Here is a 7,747-nt window from a genome sequence, read left to right as displayed (position 1 = left end):
CTAATCCCTTATAAATCATGGGGAAATTCACCACGCTCTGTATTTCTTTATCTTTATAGCAAAACTAACACTCCTTTATTTCTTTCATGTCTCTTCTTATGTGTGTGGTGGGGGGGGAGTATTGGGACTTGGATTCAAGGCCTCATGCTCTTGCTTAGCTTTGTCTACTTATGGCTAGAGCTCTACCACTTGAGCCACATCTCCACTTCTGGCTCTTTATTTTTTGCTAGTTAATTTAGCATAAGAGTCTCTCAGATTTGTCTGCTGACTTCAAACTGTGATCCTCAGATCTCAGCCACTTCTACGTAGCTAGGATTACAGGTGTGAACCACCAGGAACTTAGCTCATTTGTCTTCTTTGAAATGGGGATGATAATAAAACAGATGAAAATGTACGTATCACCGATTTGGAAGAAATAGTTGCACTGTCCAAGCTTGTACCGTTCATAAGCTTTATAAACCATGATAATGACAATTTGCTTTGTGAAGCTTAAAATGTGTTCGTGACTTTAGTGAAGTATCACTATCCCACAATACTGTGAAATTTCTGTAATCACTGAATCTCAATAAAGAAATTTTTAAATAAATAAAACAGATGAAATATATTTATTAGACACTTGTAATGTGTAACAATAATATCGAAGAGTTTATATACAAAAATTTACATCCGGGCACTGGTAGCTTACGCCTGTACTCCTAGCTACTCATGAGGCTGAGATCTGAGGGTCATAGTTCAAAGGCAGCCCAGGCAGGAAAGTCCGTGAGACTCTTATCTCAGAAAACCAGAAGTGGCACCGTAGCTCAAGTGGTAGAGCACTTGCCTTAAGCTGAAGAGCTGAGGGACAGCACCTAGGCCCAGAGTTCAAGCCCCACAACCAACCAAAAACAAACAAACAATTTACATAAGAGGTTGTCAGTGAATTTTCCACTCTTATGAACTCTCAAAACTTGAGAGAGGGGGCTGGGAAGGTGGCTCAGTGGTAGAGTGCTTGCCTTGTATGCATAAGGCCCTGGGTTCGATTCCTCAGCACCACATAAGCAGAAAAGGCCAGACATGGCACTGTGGCTCAATGGTAGAGTACAAGCCTTGAACTGAAGAGCTGAGGGACAGGGGCCCAGGCCCAGAGTTCAGGCCCCAGGACTGGCAAAAAAAAAAAAAAACCACTTGAGGGAGGGAGAATTGCTCTGGGATCAACTTTATTCTCCACAACGGGGTAGAATGAAAGCTCGAAATCTTTCCTTGGTGCTTTCTAAGTGACCACAAGACAAGAATGGATTTTTCCATCCCCAGGGCCTGGGTGTTATTGCACTCAACCCACAGTCACTGGAAATTCAGGTAGGGTTTTAGGGATGGTGGGGAGGGGGAATTCAAGAGATTACCATCGGCCCTTTGGGACCCCAGTGTTAGACTCTAAGCTTTTGAAACAGTGTCTGAAATCCAGGCAAAAATGAATGCCAGCAGCCAGGGTCCCAGAAGAGAGTAGAGAAATGATAGTACGTTTTCATCTCACGCTGTTGCCTTTGAAAAGTGTCCAGAGGCCTGGAAGGTTCACATCTTCAGGCTCGCAGTCGACTGTCATCTATCCACTTCAAGGTCCAAGAACTTGGGTCTTTGGGGGACCTGCCCTGACCTCTTCTGCTTCAAGCCTCATATCTTACTAAGAAGGACAGGCTGAGTGAAGCAGACCCAGGGAACGGAGGGGGAGGGTGGCATTCAAGGCAACAAAAGGCACTTTCTCTGTACTGGGTTCTATGGCTTCATTAAAAGAGGTAGGTGCATCTGGACACTGGTGGCTCCTGCCTGTAATGCTAGCTACTCAAGAGGATGAGATCTGAGGATTGAGGTTCAAAGCCAGCTCCAACAGGAAAGTCTATGAAACTTTTATCCTCAATTTAAGCACCAAAAAGCTGGAAATGGAACTGTGGCTCAAGTGGTAGAGTGGTAGCCTTGAGCACAAAAGCTCCAGGACAGTGCCCAGGCCCTGAGTTCAAGGCCCAGGACTGGAAAAGAAAGAAAGAAAGAGGGGGGAGGGAGAGAGGGAGGAAGGAAGGAAGGAAGGAAGAAAGAGAGAGGGAGGGAGAGAGGGAGGGAGGAGAGGAAGAAAAGGAGGAAGAAAGGAAGGGAGGAAAGGAGGGAGGGAGGGGGGAAAAGACTTAAAAGGAGCCAGAAATTAAGAAGCCAAGATCCCAGAGAGAAACGAAACACAGCAAGGCAAGCCCAACATTGGTCATGCAATGTCTCTCCAATGTGGGTACCCAATTCTCACCTGTATATAGACATGGTCAGTGGGTGAACAAAGTAACTGACAATCTTTTCCAGGACATGGGACCAACTTCTGTGTTCTAGAAGACAAGATCAATTTGATGACCAACCCCCAAAGAACAGAGCATGGAAATGAAAACTGACTAGGTTTACAGGTAGAGTACCCTGGCAGATATTGCTGGAACCAATCATCAACACTGAAAAGTTAGGTTAATATTACACATCCCCTGACCTTAGGCCACAGGGATATTTCTCCTTCCAAAAATCTCCCAATATCATAAGAAAATGATCAGTCAACACCACAGTGAGTGCTATTTTCCAAAAACACCCAACCAATCCTCTTCCAAACCAGGAAGGTCATCGACTATGCTAATCTGTCATAGTTTACATGAAACTAAATAGACAGGCTAGCTCAAGGCCCCGTGATACTCTGGATTGGAATTTGGAAAGGTATCAATCAATCAATCAATCAATAAGCAAGCAAGCTGGAGAAATCCCAGCTCAGTCTATAGTTTTGTCAATAGTAATGTGTCAGTCCTGATTTCCCGGGTTTTGTCAAATGCTGTAGCTTATGCGACCTGTTAACACTGGGAGAAACTAGAAGAAGGCAGAGCAAGTGGCTTTGGGTGATTTGGAGAGGATGGTTAAGAAAGGCTTCATCGGGGCTGGGAAGGTGGCTCAGTGGTAGAGCACTTGCCTTGCATGCCTGAGGCCCTGGGTTCGATTCCTCAGCACCACATAAGCAAAAAGAAAAAAGCCGGAAGTGGTGTTGTGGCTCAAGTGGTAGAGTGCTAGCCTGAGCTGAAGAGCTGAGGGACAGTGCCCAGGCCCAGAGTTCAGGCCCCACGACCGGACCCAAAAAAAAAAAAAAAAAAGAAAAAGAAAAGGCTTCATCACAGAGTAATGAAAGGCTGTTGCAAAGGACTTAAATGCTTGAGAGTTGTTAAGCAAGGCACTGGTGGTTCACACCTATAATCCTAGATACTCAGGAGGCTGAGATTGGAGGATCATGGTTGAAGTCAGTCCAGGCAGGAAAGCCCTTGAGACTCTTATCTCCAATAAGCTACTCAGAAAAGGTTGGAAGTGGTGTTGTGGCTCAAGTGGTAGAGTGCTAGTCCTGAGTCAAAGCAGCTCAGAGACAGCACCCAGGCCCTGAGTTCCAACCCCAGGGCCAACAGACACACACACACACACACACACGCACACATGCACATGCACGTGCACACACAAGAATAATTGTGATACTCTTGCAAAAAGAAAGAAAACAAAAGTTGATTAGGACTCACACAAAAAAAAGAATTGGTGAATTATGCCTGTAATCCTAGCTACATAAAAGCCATCCCAAGAGCCCTCCCCCCCCAAAAAAAAAGTTTTCTATGAGACTCTTATATCCAATTAACCAGAAAAAAAAGCCAGAAGTGGAGCTGTGATCTAAGTGGCAGAGCATCAGCCTTGAGCAGAAAAGCTAAGAGAGGGCATAGGGCCCTGAGTTTAAGCTCCATTACCAGCCCACACTCAGATACACAAACACAACACACACACACACATTGTGATGAATGAGTTTTGCCCATAGAGTAAGGCAAATCAGAAATGAATGTCCCTCCCTAAGCCTGAAACACAACTCCAAATCATTTTAGTGAATCAGAACAGTCTTTCCCAGCTCAATCTGCCAACCCTCAGGAAACTGAATCCTTTCCACAAGGTAATAGGATCCAAAGCCTTTCTAATTCTTCTCATACAATGTAACACACTAAGTCCAAAAAAACATTTAACATACAAAGTGGGGGAGGGGCAGAATCAATAGCAATTTAGCAGTAGATAACTCAGACTTTAGAGGGAAACTTTAAAGTATTCAGAATTAATATGTTGCAGAAAATTAGATCGGGGGATAAAGAAGTTCACTATAGGCCTGACATCTATTTTGTAAAAGAATAGCAGGAGGAGAATGAGAATGAGGAGGAGGAGGAAGAGGAGGAGGAAAACACTGGACATTAATTAAATTGATATGTGTACAACCTGATTAAACAGAGGTTAGAGAGAAGAGTAGGCGGATGTTGAGAGGAACAGAGAAAAGAAAGAATAAAAATGCAGAAGGGAAAGAAAAGAATCTCACAGCACTCAGACCATAATGAAAAAGGTCGAACTAAACAGTGGTGCTCTGTGTGGAGATGACAAGGAAGAAATGCCATTGAGGATAGGCATCCAGACATAAATTCAAAACGCCTCTGAGCATCACAAGCAGAATATTTATAGAGACAACCAAATGGAGGTACAACCTAGAGAACTGATGAAAGCTGAAGATAAAAGAACCCTAAAACCCAGTTTGAAAAGTTGCAAAAGAACAGGACTCTTCACAGGATCAAAAGTGAAACTGCTGACTTTCCAGAGACACGCTGGCAGCCAGAAAACAATGGAATACTGTTAAATGACTCGCTTCTAGCCAGGTGTAGTGGTGGTACCTTCCTGTAATCCCCCGACCTGGGGTTCTACAGTATGAAGCCAGCCTGGGAAATACGTAGTGAGATGCAGCAACAAAAAGTACACTTCTAAATGCCACTAGGGATGAAAGAATAAAGCGGAATGGATATCAGGAAATAGTTTCAACTAGGGGTTGTAGGTGTGGCTCAGTTGGTAGAGCATTAGCCAGTGAAAGAAAGTATTACATACTGAGTTCAAGTCCCAGTCTTAGACAGATACATATATATATATATATATATATATATATATATACACACACACATATATACATATATAAGCATAATTATAGCAGCCAAGTAATGTTGAAGTGTAACTTTTTACAACTTATGAAATTTGGCTAAAAAAAAGCTCAGGGTGCAATAAAAAAATACTTATAATTAAAATAAGATATTGTAAGCATATATGGGTATATCACAATAAAACTCCCTTGTACATCTAATAGATGCTAATTAAAAGTATGTAGGGGAAGAAAGAAAAGAAGAAAGGCTGAAAATCAAGTGTCTGATTAAGTATCCATCTCAGAAGAAGGGCTATTAAATTAATGCTCCGTAAAATGAGCAAGTTAAGATCCTAAAAGGTAATAGGAAAAAAAATTGGAACATGGGGGAAAAAAATGTTAAAATTTGTTATTTTGAAATGAGCAATACAATGATTAGTCTCCAAAGGCGAAAAATCAAAGCAAAGGAATGCCACGTGCAGGTAGACATAGTTGTAATCCCAGATACTCAGCAGCTGGTTCCAAGCCAGCCTAGGGAGATAAATCTAAGAGACTCTCTTATCTCCAATTAACCAGCAAAAATATCAGAAGTGGAGGTGTGGCTCACAGTAAAGGGAAAACAAGTCTTGAGAGCCTGAGGCCCAAGGTTCAAGCCATAGTGCAACATAAATGTATGTATTTTATACATGTGTTTCAGTTCTAAGTTTGTTTTTGTTTTTTTAACACCATTCTCTTTCTTCAAGAACTGACATTATGCACTTGTGGGCTTTTTTGTCATAGACCTTGAACTCTGGGCCTGGGCGCTGTCCCTCAGTCCTTCAGCTCAAGGCTAGTGCTCTACCACTTGAGCCACAGCACCACTTCTGGCCTTTTCTGCTTATGTGGTGCTGAGGAATTGAACCCAGGGCCTCATGCATGCAAGGCAAGCGCTCTACCACTGAGCCACCTTCCCAGCCCCAGTACGCACTTCTTCTGTTACCATCAGACACAATTCCTAGCAGATGCAATAGCACTTGATAGTTATTAAAAAACTGAACAAATCTTTTTGTCACATGTGTGAAACTTTAGTGCACTGTTGATCACAGCCAGTGTTCAACATATGTATATTTTTTTTCTTTGTGGGTGTGTGTGTTTGCGCGCGCACGTGCGCGCATGCGTGCACACATGCTAGTATTGGGACTTGAACTCAGGACCTAGGTACTGTCCCTTAGCTTTTTCACTCAAGGCTGGCACTCTACCACTTGAACCACAGCTCCAGCAATGGTTGTTTCTGGTTAATTAGAGATAAGAGTCTCATGCACTTTTCTGCCAGGGCTGGCTTTGAACTGTGATCCTCAGATCTCAGCCTCCTGAGTAGTTAAGATTACAGATGTGATCCAGCAGGATCAAGCCTTCCAGGACTTTTTAATATCAAAAGTCCTTGACCTCTGGAGGGGCCAGGAGAGAGAAGAGGCAACAAAAAACCGACTGATAAACATGGAGTGAAAGTTCAGGCCAGGCTGAGAAGAAGGGAGAAAAAAAAAGAGAGAAAGAAAGAAAAAAGCTTGAAGGAAAGATAGAAATGAAACCTAAAAAAAGTAATCAAAAGTCTCTTATGAATGTCAAGCTATTAAGGAACAAAATCCAAGTAGAAACTTAGCCAAAAAAGAAATTGCCTTTCTAGTCAGAGTCCAGTCAGTGTTGATAAGAGACATCTATTTCTGCTCACTGATCTTACATTCTCTTCTTTTGTTTTAGGTTTTGGAGTGAAAGAGTTCAAAGCTATCACCTAAGGAACAGGATTTCTAAGATCTAAACTAAGCCAATCATTTTACACTGTCCTGGGCCTTGAGAAATGAATCAGTAAGGTGGAGGGAAAAAAAATCTCATACCAGAAGCCAGTGGCTCATGCCTGCCATCCTAGCTACTTAGGAGGCTGAGATCTGACAATCAAGGTTCAAAGCCAGCCTGGGCAAGAAAGTTTATGAGAGTCATCTCCAATGAACCACCAAAATTCAAGAAGTGGAGATGTGGCTCAAATAGTGGCAGGCTTGAATGAATAAGCAAAGGGACAGTGCTCAGGCCCTAGTTCAAGCTGCAGTACTGGCACACACACACAGACACATACACACACACACACACACACACACACACAGAGGATCTCTTAGTATTATATGTTTCTTAGGACTAAAAAGTCTTCAGGTACCATTGGGATTTCCCAAATAGTTCTAAGTTCTCTCCTTTAAAACAAAGAACAGCCAGACCCTGGTGGCTCATGCCTGTAATCCTAGCTACTCAGAAGGCTGAGATCTGAGAATTGTGGTTCAAAGCTAGCCAAGGCAGGAAAGTCCGTGAGACTCTTAGTGCCAATGAACCACCAGAAAACTGGAAGTGGCGCTGTGGCTCAAAGTGGTAAAGTACTAGCCTTGAGCTGAAGAGCTCAGAGATAGCACCCAGGCCCTGAGTTTAAGCCCCATGACAAGAGAGAGAGAGAGAGAGCACAAAAATCAGACTCTTGTTTTGCAATTAAAATGGGAATGACTGCATATTTTAAGCTGAGTTAAGGAAGCTCTTTGGAAGAAAGGATTGTTCAGGGTCCAATGATGAGACTCAAATTCATCTTACTATTTGAGCACAGTTGTACAAGCTGCTCAGTTTTTCAGAATAGCTTTACTGTAGCTTGCCTAGACACTGCTGATATGTCCAGCACGCTCCTCTGTGAATGGTGTTTTGGACAGACACTTGCATTATGCTCATTATATCTGCAAGCCGTTGGGCATCAGGGGCTCATGCCTGTAATCCTAGCTTCTC

The sequence above is a fragment of the Dipodomys ordii genome, unplaced genomic scaffold (genome assembly GCF_000151885.1).
Source record: "Dipodomys ordii isolate 6190 unplaced genomic scaffold, Dord_2.0 Scaffold177, whole genome shotgun sequence".
Classification (NCBI taxonomy): domain Eukaryota; kingdom Metazoa; phylum Chordata; class Mammalia; order Rodentia; family Heteromyidae; genus Dipodomys; species Dipodomys ordii.
The sequence above is the reverse complement of the archived record's forward strand: the minus strand, read 5'-3'. Positions refer to the sequence as shown.